The sequence below is a fragment of the Microtus ochrogaster genome, chromosome 19, assembly GCF_000317375.1.
Source record: "Microtus ochrogaster isolate Prairie Vole_2 chromosome 19, MicOch1.0, whole genome shotgun sequence".
NCBI lineage: Eukaryota > Metazoa > Chordata > Mammalia > Rodentia > Cricetidae > Microtus > Microtus ochrogaster.
The window spans coordinates 16,935,609-16,948,396 of NC_022021.1; positions in this window are offsets into that span (position 1 = coordinate 16,935,609).

Genomic DNA, 12,788 nt, shown 5'->3' on the forward strand with positions numbered 1-12,788 from the left:
CTCCCCCCCCTCTCTCTCAGCTGGTTCCAGTCTCTGTTTGCAGCTCTCCTCAGGAGACATCCCACAGCCTCCAGTACCTTGGAAGACCAGTTACAAACCCAGGTTCACTTTTATTCAGAAGCAACAACTTCCTTTCACATATTCCCTTGCCTCAGGTCTTCTGACTGCAGCCACCTTTTGAAATCACAGAGAAAGAAGCCATGACGTTATGACTCTTTCAGTATTCATGCCTCCGCACCCAGTGCCACAAACTTCAGCTGCTATGGAAAGGATCCTGGCCCCTTTGACAACATGAGCAGCAGCTGTTATATGCTGAAGCAATTATCTGTAGGGACATGTAACCCATTAGGCTTTGTGTTTTCATAAATTGAAAGCTTAGCAAAGTGCTGTCATATCCTTTTCATCATTCCAGTGAACAGCATCTTCTTAATGGTTTTATTCTCCTTCACAATTGCAGCCTCCCTTTCTTTACATTCCCTTAGTGGCAATATTGAGCTTCCTGGAACATTTTTTTTTCCTCTACAAACTATACATCACTATATATTTTTGGTTTGTTTGTTTGTTTGTTTCATTTTTCGAGACAGGGTTTCTCTGTTGCTTTGTAGTTTTTCCTGAAACTAGCTCTTACAGACCAGGTTGGCCTGGAACTCACAGAGATCCACCTGCATCTGTCTCCTGAGCACTGGGATTAAGGGTGTGTGCTAGCACCTCCCAGCTTGTATTTTGTATTTTTTTCTCACATTCATTCTTTTTCACTGTAAGTCTGAGCAAGAGTTATTAGTAATGACCATTCCACATACTTGATATTTGAAATCCAAATTACATCCAAAGAAATTAGTCCATTACTTTTAAACTTACTTTAGGTAAATTTATAGGACATAGTCAGAATGTAACCAATTTTTTTTTTGCCAAAGTATCAAGAGAATTGTCTCTAGAACACTTGCTGATATTGTTCTCATTTTGAAACTCTTGAGCCAGGTTTCCAGAATCTACATTATTCTCAATACCAATGTATTTCAGGTTCCAACAGGAATAGCCAACTAAGCTCTGCTTACAACATTCCACTCTCTTTCTGCTCAAAAGTTCCACATTCCTTCACATTCCTCCCCAAACCAAAAGGAATGGGCATTTCACAGCAACATGACACCCTTTGATACCAGCTTCTGTGTTTGCTACGTTTTGTTACTGTAATTAAACACCATGACCAAAAGCAACTTACAGAAGACCTTGTTTTTACTCACAGGTTCCAGAAGGTACTTCACAACAGCAATGCAGACACAGTAGTAGATGGGTGGAGCATAAAGCTGAGAGATCACATCTTCAACCTCAAACACAAAATAAAGAACAACCCAGAGTTCTATCCTGTCCCTACGATGAACTTCCTCCAATAAGGCTCCACTGTCCTATTACTGTACCAAACAATGGCACCCACTGGTGATCAGGAGTTCAAATACCTGAACCTATGAGGCCAATACTAAACCAACCACCACAGCTACTTACAAGCTACCATCATGACATTGACTGTGATAGGTAGAGATGCTCCTGGTCCCAACTCCTAAAGATGTATTTTTGGAGGTAAAACTGGTACGGTTATCTTGGTCATTTCCCTAAAATCAAACTCTATAATAAAGATTTAACTTACATAAATTGATAAAACTCCAAGAAGTTTGAAGACAATACAGTAAGGAACATGAAAGAGAACCCAGTTATGAACATATTAATAATTAAACAATGACTGCTAACAGCTGAACAGATAACCTAATTATGCTCTGTGAGAATCTGTGGAAAGATTTGGCAAAATCATCACATTAAATTTAGAACTGAATGACTAGGCCACTCATCACCAAATTTTATCCCTATTGGTTGGAGAATGTCTCCAGGTAATAAGATTATTTTATAAAGAATGTGTTGTATCCACTGTGATGAATCCATTCACAATACTTTAGAATTTTTGAGGTAGAGGAAAAGAGAGGCAGGTACTTCAGTGGAATTAGACGAATAGTCCAATGTACCAATACACATATCATTGGGCCAGATGAATATGATTTAAGTGAGTAAGGCATCTCCAATTTTGTGTGCTCTGAATTAAAACCTATATTAGTAAATTACTATAATTCAGTGATTCTCAATTCCTTTACACTTTCCCAGAAAAAAATAAAGATTTGTAAAACCTTAAATACATTTATCCAATTACTAATTAATGAGATAATGATGCTGTGTACTTCAGTGGTATTAAAGCACATCAACTACAATGTTTACTCAATTAATATTGGTTAAAGATAATATCAGGTTCAATAACTTTCCCACATTTTGAGCCTCATGTTATATAGAATAGTTGAAATGGGTTAATTTAAGATATAAAAGCTAGTCAATAAGAAGAGTGAGCTAATAGGCCAAGCAGTGTTGTAATAATACAAGTTTTTGTGTTATTATTTCAGGTCTGGGCATCTGGGAAACGAACAAGTGGCCTTTGCCAACAACCAAACAACTATTAACTCCCCATATTCAGCTGCATTACATTGCAAAAGTGTCATCCCAGTAGAGCTTGTTAACTGGTTATATCCTATTGTGAAACAATTGGGATGGCCACAAGTCCCCATCTGAGTATCCAGGGCTGCATAGCATATGTTACATGCAACTCTGCCTACTTGCTCATGGCCTAGACTATATATGCTGGCCAAGACTAGAAGGGGCTTTCATCTATGGGGCTTACATCTCTGTTGGGTAAAGGATTTTCAAGTGTGGACATTTGGGGGGGAGGAACACTCCCATGCCCATTAAGTAACCCTTCATCTATGCTACAGAAGTATTCCCAATAAACTCTTTGGTTCCACAGAGTGAACTTTGGTGAAATTATGCCTCAGGTTTATCACTGTGACCTCAGGAGGAGGGACAATAATGCTCACATCTCCTCCAAGGGAAGAAACTTAGCTACAGCTATCTTCTTCTGAAAAATATCTTGTATTCATTATTCTTGCTATACTACCAGATCTCTGGACCTTTACAACTAGAGAGAATATGTAGTATGAACACAAAATATAAAAGAACCAGCTTAATTCGGATTTTTCACTGATTTATCCTCAATATTTTCTATTGTCATTCCATAAACTATATTCCTTACAGGTCATAGATATGGTATGTAACTTCATGGTTAGAAAAATACAAGTTTTGAGCATTGTCTTAAAGTGATAATGTATCTTTGTCTTTTTCTGTTAAATATGTTTCACCTACATATAGTATTTTAATTTTCTGTTGGACTGTGACCAAAACAAAAAAAAAAATAGAAAAGCGCTCACTAGGAGGAACCCACATAACAAATGTATATGCAAATTTTATGAAATATGGGGGACAAAAAACAAAATTAGGTTAAGAAGTTATAAAAATGCAATCCCTCACTTCATCAATTATACTCAGTACAAATTGGTAGAAAAACATTAAAGATAAATGAAATGTCATTAGTAAAGACACAAATAAATGAATGAATGAATAAATAAATAAATAAATGTAATCATTGGGGAATGAATGAATGGGAAGTAGAGAATAAATAAATAGAAATGTTAGATAGCAGTTAGACAGTGTGACAGACAATTTTAAGCATGGGAGTTCTGGTAATAAGAATACAATTAGCCAGTATAACAAAGTCAGTGTGTGGAAAGAAAGTAATGACTAATGACTACAGATTTGAAGATGAGGTTGTTGAAGGACACTTAATGAGTAAACTTCACTTTGTCTAGGATATTGGTGACACTTGTTTATAGTAATATGAGCGGCAAGGCTGCATCCCCAGCACCCCGGCCACCCTCACGGTTAGCTTTACCCGAAATAATTACACAGACACTGTATTCTTTTAAACACTGCTTGGCCCTTTAGCTCTAGCCCTTACTGGCTAATTCTGATATCCCGATCAACCCATCTCTAATAATCTGTGAGCACCGGTCTTACCAGGAAGATTCTAGCCTACGTCCATCCTGGGTTGGAGCTTCATCACGTGTGCCTCAGAGAGCAGAGCTATCCCTGTATCTGCCCAGGAGCCGGGGGCATGGCGTCTCTCTGAGGCATCTGCCCCCCAAGAGGAGAGCTGTCGAGTCTGAGCTGACTTCCTCTTCCTCCCAGCATTCTGTTCTGTTTACTCCTCCCACCTATATTTTAACCTATCAGGGCAAGCAGCTTCTTTATTTAATTAACCAATGACCTTCCTCCATCACTTGTTTTTACAATGGACACATATTCATTGAATATGACAATACTTCCTTAATCTACAATGCATGGGATCTTGTGTTGACACTGTTGTTAGCTCTGAACTTTGTGAGGAAACTAGTACAATAGCAGGGCACATTTGATGAAATGAATGACTATCCCGAAACTGGCCAGAACTAGGAATAAGGCAGCAGCTTCCAGAGCACGGCTGCCTTGACTAACATGGGGACAGGGAAGGCAGAGCCTGTAAAGGGAGAGCACAAAGGATGAAAACCACATACAATTTTGTAAGGAAAAGAAATTTAAAATTAGTTTGGTGAAGGTTGTTTGTTTTGATTGGACAATATCTTTGACTATTTACAGTCATCTTCATATGGATTTTTATCTAGCTAGCTATTGTCCTTATATTTGCATTTTCTCTTTTTATTTCACAGTGAAAAGAAAGGCACAAAGTAAGAAAGATAAAAAGCTTTTGAGTACGAAAAGTCTGCTGTTTGCAATCTGTAGCCATCCAAGGAGTTTCGTATGCAGAACATTCTGTGGACACTGCTGTAGCTGGTGTGAAGGTTGGTGTTTGAGCAGGAGATGTATGCCAGACCAGATTTCAGCTATCAGTTTCAGAAAAACCTTGGCATGTCCAAAAGTGGCACTCAGAATGATCAGAATGTTTGACAAACTGTCATGGGCTTTCCTACAATGCTGCCTCTAACAGAGCCAGGTGGTCTCCAATCCCTAATAATAGGATTGCTTACCTTTATATAAAGGTCAGGATAGCACCACAATCTGTACGTGCTCAGGTTAATTTAGACAGGTTGGTGCAGTACAACCTAAATGCTTATGATAGTACATAAGTCAAAGAATCATATCAGCTGGACCTATGGTGTTTTAATGCATGCTCAGTGTGTCTGGGACAGGATCTTCCTTACTGAAAAGCAGAAAACCATTGTGGAAGTGTTGAAGGCACAAGTAGACAGTCAGAAAAGCAAGCAAATTTGAAGCTATTTTTATATAATAAATTCAAGGCTTATTGTATAAAATGGAAACAAATTCTATAAGTGAAAGTAAACACACTTATTCTATAGTCACATATAGAATTGGCTTAAAACCACACGGATTAGAATGTTTAGCTGAAGAATACAAAGACCAAAACAAGTCATAGGGACAACATTTTCCTTACTCTGATATTTTTCTTTCTCTTTAAGTAACATAAAATATCTTTGAGAACAACAAGTTATTATTAGCATGTTTCATCTTTTATACACAAATATCTCCTGGGGACTCAGAGGACATGTCTTGACTACCATCACATTACTTTATAGAAAAGAGGGAAGAAATGGTTAAGAACAGAAAGGTCTGAGTTCACCAAGGGAAGCTCACAATGTTTCCCAGCTGAACATATTTCTCCTGCCTCTAGCACAAAACATCAGGCATGAGGAATCACTGAAACTGTGACACTCCCTTAGTGACCTCAAGCCTGCAACAAAGCATGCAAGATAGCAATAAAATTTACACAAAATAACCTTTGTTCTTATCCCCAGAACAAAAATGCATATGGAGAGGCAGAGGTAGAAATGCCTGAAACACAACTAGAAATACAACATCAGGCCAAATACACCACGAAAATGAAGAAACCTAATGATGAAAAAGGCTTTTATTATTAGGTCCCAGAAATACATTATAACTGATAAACACATTATTTAATATTTAAAACGATTGATCTTACATGTTACTACTAGAAGAATATAATTCTCCCACAGATTTTAAAAGAAATAGGCTTCTTGCCGGGCGGTGGTGGCACACGCCTTTAATCCCAGCACTTGGGAGGCAGAGGCCGGCGGATCTCTGTGAGTTCGAGACCAGCCTGGTCTACAAGAGCTAGTTCCAGGACAGGCTCCAAAGCCACAGAGAAACCCTGTCTCGAAAAAACAAACAAACAAACAAAAAAAAAAGAAATAGGCTTCTTATTATGAACAGACATTCACTTAATGAATCCTTACATTGATACTAAGTAGAACATCCTTCTGCTGATGCTATGACACAGACCAATGTCTTAAAGAAGGAAGTCTTCCCATCTCTGCTGGCAACATGCTTATATCACCAATGAAAGCTACCAGGAAAACTTGCTACTTTGTATAGAAGCCTTCTTTAGTTCCACAAGTGATAGTATCCATGATTTTGTAAGCAAAAATTCACAGTAAGGTTACAACATTCCTTCCCTCATAACTTAAATATATACTTTTCCAAAACACAATGTATCATTGTCCTAGTGGAAAGGCTAAAGAATATAACAACAAGAGATTGTGAAAGGCCACCTGCTTCCATTCCATACATTTAATTTCCAAGTCATTCGTTAATGGAATATTTTCTTGAATTTTATTCATTACTCAGTCTTCAGAGAAGTGGGCAGAGATAGCTTCATAGATTTATAACTTGCATTATATAGATGTATAGCCTTCACTATGTGGACAGAATTCAACACCACTTAGAAGGGTCCATATTTAATCAGAATACCTATATTTACTAATATTTCGAGTAAGTAAATTGAACTATATAATTTTGTTCTGGGATTGCAGTGTTTATTTGTGTTAGTTATTAATTGTTTAGGATTAGAAAAAGCACTCAAGCATTCAAGTTACTTAAAGAAAGTTTATAACAGGTTGGCAATAAGAACCAAAAGGAACCTAGGATTATGGAACACAGAAGAGGGGAATCTCATGGACCCCCATCCTAATCAGAAAACTGTATATAACTAAGAAATGGTAAGAGCATGATAAATAGTCTTCCTCAGAGAAAAGCCCCATTCACAATTTTTTTTGTTTGTTTTCTGGGATGTTTGTTTGTTTTAACTAGCTAACACTATCAATTACAGTGTTAGGAAACCTTCAGATCACTGTTCCCAGAATGTCAACACTGCTGTACCCAGAATGAGGGAAGCTTCTCTTCCTAATGAAAACAGATGGAAGAGTCCACAGGACCAGTGACTTAGAAGTCTTTGAAGAGGCGTACAGTATCAGAGTGTGAGAACAAGTATTTGGCAGTTCTTGACTCTCACTGGGATTATCTTCTGAGAACTGATGATCTCTAGTGATGGGGAATGTTGTACATAGCCATCAGACAGTTACATATATTTATATAATCAATCAATAAGAGAAAAAGTGGTTCAACAGTTCCCCAAAATGTTTGGCATAGACTTCAATCACTTAGCATACAAATTGTGTTTGTCCTGGCTCTGCTGACATTGCTTTTCAACAAGAGATGAAATCAATTCTTTCAATGGAGAGCAAGACTTAAACACTTTGATTTTACTTGCTCCAAACAATGGGTCCACAATTATGTTGTCAAAGACTGGGATACTACAGGTGAACTCATCTGAAATACAACTATGTACAGCTTTGACTGAAAACTTAAGAAGATCACGGTTCTTAAACCTCTTGGTTCTTAATTAAAAGACCAAAAGCCATTTCACACAACTGGCAACTTTCATCATTTCTCTATGAAACTGTTTTATCTCATCTGCAGATGAAGCCCAGTCTCTCCTGAGGAACTGTCAGATGACTGACATTCTTGGTGATTTTCTGTCTTTTTCTGTGACAGGACTACAACTGTAGCAATCATGCTACACTTGTTTGTGTCAACTTATACTAAAATTGTTTCATATAAAACACAATAAATCCAGCTACATAAAGATAAATAAATCCAGATACATAAAGAAAAATTCTGACCTCAAATAGTGTTTTACTAAATTTTTCCCTTCTAAAAGCATGTGTTAAGGTGAATGAGAGAAACAAAGAAACAAACAGAGTGTTCTTTCCTCTTACCAATCATACTCATTTCCATCTGGCTGGCTTCATTATAATCCTTAAATCGGCCTTTAAAACCTCTGTTTTTGAACCAATCAAGTGTGTTGGGATATATTCACCATAATTCTAGAATATATTCAAAAAAGACAGAACTTTGTTTGCCAGGAATACAAACAATGTCCTAGTATTTCACAATTATTTTGGGATACTCCCTGACTCTTAGCAGTAGTAGTGAATGATTCTGATTATTTAAATACATGGATATTCCTGGTGGTGATGAAATTTATACTGTGTTCTTCCACTGATAAATTAAAAATACAAAAGCTTAAAAGAATAGTAAATATGTCATTCAGCAGTTTCCACTAGGCAAGAATCTGTCAAATTCTAGCTGTACCATTTGTTCATGACCCCCAGAGTTGAATTCAGATGTATTCTACCATTCTTACTTGAGAACCAACTAGAGAAAGATCCACTTCCAAGTTCCTTCAGGTCATCAGAGGACTAGTACAGTTTCTATCTTCTTGTTAGTTATTATCTAAGAACCCTGTTTAATAAGGAAATGTGAGACCTTGTCACAGGGCCTCCTCGGCACTATCCCTAAAGGCCCATAGGAAATTTACAGCAATCTCTATGAAACTGACTTTAAAATCTCATGGGATAAAAATATGCCTATTCATGGTAATTCCTTTGAAATCTCAAAATCACCTGATTAGTGATCTAAATTTCACTACCAAAATCATTTAACTTTTTCCATGTAACATATGTTATCCATGCTAGTAATCTTTCACTTATGCACAAATTATACTTTAATTTTGGGTCAAAGAGAAGTATATAAAAAGACAAGGTGACATGAGATAAAAACATGAGTTAGAAGTTAATGCCCATCCTTGAACTCTCCCATCACTTTTTGTCATATTCATATTCTTAAGAAGCAACAAAAAGAATGTGCTACATACACACAATGCCTACATACAGGACTAAATGATGTCTTATACAATATGTTATGAGACCGTCATCATCTCTTTTATTGCTTTCTAACTGATATGAGAAGAAATAAACAAGATCCAAGTGAAAATAAAAATTAAACAATGAGTTGATTAATCGTGACAATTGCTGGAGAATGCATCAGGTTCCCCTAGCTCCTTTCTTGACTTACAGTTCAGTATATCTAGCCTGTTATAGGTAGGAACCTTAGAAAATGATGGAACAACCAAAGGCCATTTCCTTGTTGCCTGATAATTCATGTATTTTTGAGATCAGATATTGCAATGTATCCTCGCTGGACTTTAACAGATGCTATGCCGTGGTCTCTTCAGTAATGAGAGTACAGGTCATTGTGACCACACTTAGCTTCTAAAGATCTTTGTTTTCTATATGGAGAAATTCTCTTTTAATTCTCTGCTGCCTAAAAGAACAAGCAACACAGAGAAGATAGGGTCTGGCTCTGCTCAACCCCTAGATGCATGCCTATAGTTTAGATACAGTGTTGGTCGATTCTCAACTCAGTAGACAATGCGCAAACAAGTAGTTCTTGCCTAGGCCTCAATTATAAACATTTCTCTCATCTCACAGTCATTCAGAGGACTCATCACGATCAGTGTTTTGCTTCTTTCATGACTGCAATAAGAGGAGAGTTCTAAACCATTCATTAGACCCAACACTACAATCTAGAGCAACGTATGTCAATTCTTTCTCAATTTCAATAGACTTATATGGGCACACAAGAAGAAGTACAGTTCTCCAATATGTCTTCCAAAGAATAAACACACATCTTTGGTGTACAGTATTGACAGCCCCAATACATGGCTTCCTGAATGTCATTTTTCTCCATGGAAGTTGCAAGTACCAAAGAAAAAAAGGCCACAAAGGCTTCTACTCTAATATTGTTTCTTCCATAAGCACAAAACACGGGATGGCTAATTACAAATGTCGTACACAAAACTAATAATATCCTTTTATCCGTGAGCATAAAAAATTGAAAACATTTGTGAACCAGTTTTGTATCTTGAAGTTCCACCTTGGCGGAGACTGTTTCAAAGAGTAATGGACAAGCAGAGCTTCGCTATGCAGCTTTGCAGGTAGCTGAGGGAGTGGCTAGCCCCACAAAGAGGCTGCACATAGAAAAGGGAAGACAGCGACTGCCACATTTTAGGAGGCCGCCTTCAAATCAAACTGTATGTCTGGAGTTGCCGTGCAGAACAGGATCTGTGAGCTGGCTCTGTGCTGGGTGAGAAGTGTGAAACCTGTGCCAGAGTGAGTGCACATCAAAATCCTGGCACAGGCTCTCTTCGGAAACGGACAGAAGACCAACTGCAACATACGGCTCATTCTTCTCACGTCATAAATGTAAAGGCATTAATCACTGGGAGGCCGCCCAGAAATTAGAGTTCAACTATTGGTTATGGAGTGTCAAAAGGCAAATGTGGAGTATTTTAAACGTGCTTAGTTTTCCTGTGATATGAAATACAGGTTTCCAATGCTGGCTGTATCATCAAAACAGGCTCTTGCCCTGCCAAAGATAACACAGAGAACTCAGAACTCCACACAGGTTTCTCATAGATGGCATAATTTCCTTCAAAGACGCCTGTTTTAAAATGTAGATTAACCCTTAGTGTTTGAATTTGTCAAGTGGAAACTTTGAAACAATAAGGTCCCATCTGCCAAGAAGGAATGCCAAGCAGCAAAAGAGTTGCCCATAGTTTCCTACAAAGAAAAAGACAGTGGGAGTTATCTTTCAGATTTGCTGAGGTCCCTGTGGTAGCAGGCATCCTGCTGCATTCCCCAGAATTAATTCTTGGGTCAATCATGACAAGAAAGGCAATTACTGTACTCTAAACTATGAATTATAGTCATGTAATAAAGACATTCACTGTGTTTTTCTTCTTTGAGAAAGCCTAAGCTCCTTGGTATCATGGCTGCCAAGGAGAAACAGTTGAACCAAAGGGAACAATCTAGAGAAGTGATTGCCATGCATTTCTCCACCAACCATTATGGGTCTAAATATGAATAAAAACAATCCAACTAATTTGAATCCATACTCCTAAAGAAACTCTGCATATTTTTGTCCTATATATTTTACCTAATAACTTGTGTTTAAGAACAGAGTGGGTAGTTTCAGAGGTCTCAGATGCTTGAACTGCACGCATCACCATGGGCATCCATGTGTACTTACCTGCATACTGTCTTTACAAATCAATCTTCAGTTGCCTCATGTGAGGTGCAGGCTCTCAACTTCATAATAATCACTGTTGCTAAATATCACAAAGTCTGATTTACTCATTGTGCTACCTCTTCTTAAATATAGACACCTTATTGTTTATTATAAAGACATTTTAAAGAGAAAACAATGACATATCCTTTAGAACTCAATCTATCATGACATTTCTCTAACCCTTAATTATAATGACAGTATACAAATTGATCTGGGAAACTGACACTGAAAGATAAATTTGAAGATTAGCACATCTAGAAAATATCTAAAGCCAGTAGCCAATATAATAAATGGCATTCATTTTGTGTGACTGATGATGATGATGATAATGATCATGATATTGCTATAAGTTTAGCTCAGTTAAAAATATATTTTGATTACAAAATTGATTTGGAATGTTTAATGTTTCAGGATTAAGTGTCTGGGTTCAAATTTTAGTTTTAGCATTTACATTCATGTGACTTCCTGGGAAAAATAACTCTAAGACAAAGATAGACTTTTGAGGATTGTGAGAATCGATGCTCTGTTTGAAGGAGAGGAGCAGGTTAAATATGCCTCATCACTATGAGATGGAAGAGGAGCCCAGAGAAAGGAGAATATCATAAATTTGAAGATCTAAAACAAGGACTATTAGAAATCGAAGAGAAGATAAAAGTATGAAAAGTAATACAATTTATCAAACTTCTGAATTCTAGTGTATCCTAGAAAGGATTATTGTCAGCAGACATATGGGAGTTAGAAATGAAGACTTTAAATGTCAGTACTTTCATAGAACCAAACCTGTGGCTATCTATTGATGGAACTTCTGAAATAGCACTGAGTAGCACAGGTTCTCACGAAGCCCAAATATAGCTTAAGCACGGATATTTCAGTCTAATGGTGGAGAAGCTTAAGCAAACGGTCAAACACAGCATTTTTAAACATTTGCAACCCAGATTGTATCATGCAAAATCAGGCTTCCCCAGAGAAACTGTAGCATAGAACAGTTTGAGAAACTTCAAATTAATTGATAATGCTTAATAACACATCAGTGTCTAGAAAATGTTTTCCCTCTGCACTGATTACCTGCAGGACAAAAATACTTTATAAATCTACAATGAAATGTAAATATTAAAAGAATAACTATCTGTCATCGGTTATTTGTTTTTCTCCCCCTTGATCAGGAGCTTATTGCTGCTTTTTATGTATCTTCCAAAAGTCCATTAAAATTTCTAGGTGACTGCTTATCACTAGATTAAATTTAAGTTTTGAGATAATAGCAACTAACACCGCATAGTGTTCTTAACACACAGCCCCCAGGGAATTGAAAATTTTGACATTACTTGTTTTTCAAATGCAATGGGAAATAACTTATTTTAAATAAAAAGAGGAAGCAATTTACTGTAAACTCAGAGATTAGTCACTCCATAAGCCAACTTTGCACATTAGTGTGGGAAATTACAATCAAATAACCTCTTCAGGGCTTTCAAAAATATTATCAAGAAACACTCTTGAACTTCATGAAATCTCCAGACTTCCTCAGCAAAATAAATCTCCAAACAAAGAGGTTTTTCTTTCATTCTATCTTTTTTATTTTTTTT